Genomic DNA, 632 nt, shown 5'->3' with positions numbered 1-632 from the left:
AGAAAAAGAATTACGAATTTGCAAAAGCGATAGTTGCACATTCTATAAAAACTAGCACAGGACGTGTACAGTGCTGGCTGACTCTCCATCCGCTCTCCCAAGGCCAGCCCTGCGGACAGTGTGTTGTGTGACAAGCCTGGCTCTGTCCCCGCTGGCTGTGTGACATTGCCTAACTTCCCTGGCCTCGGTTTTCCCGTCTGTGAATTGGGGATGTCAGAGCCAGTACCTCATGGCACCGCCATGGGGAATGAAGGATCTCATGTCTATGCGGGCGGCCCGGACTAGCTCGCAAGTCTCCGCGCCCGCGTAGCCGTCTGAGAATTGGTGGTGCAGGGCGCACCGCCCCCTACCCGGGTGGCTCTTCCTCGCTGCTGGCTGTCGGGCTGGTGCCCAGGTTTCGGTGCCAGGCGGCAGGGCCGCGGCCGCGAGAGCATGACCTCCACTCTCTGACCTCCACCCTCTGACCTCCACTCTCCGGCCGGGAAGACCGGGGGCCGCAGCGGCCGAGCGCACAGCGTAGTGCACCGGGCACCAGCCGTGGAGGGCGCCGCGGGGCGGGGCTGCGACCGGGACCCTCGGCCCCGCCCCGCCCCAGGCCCCGCCCCTCCGCCCGTAGGCCCCTCCCTACAGGT

This window comes from Propithecus coquereli, unplaced genomic scaffold, assembly GCF_000956105.1.
Source record: "Propithecus coquereli isolate 6110/MARCELLA unplaced genomic scaffold, Pcoq_1.0 Scaffold535, whole genome shotgun sequence".
Taxonomy (NCBI): Eukaryota; Metazoa; Chordata; class Mammalia; order Primates; family Indriidae; genus Propithecus; species Propithecus coquereli.
Note: the sequence above shows the minus strand (reverse complement) of the source record.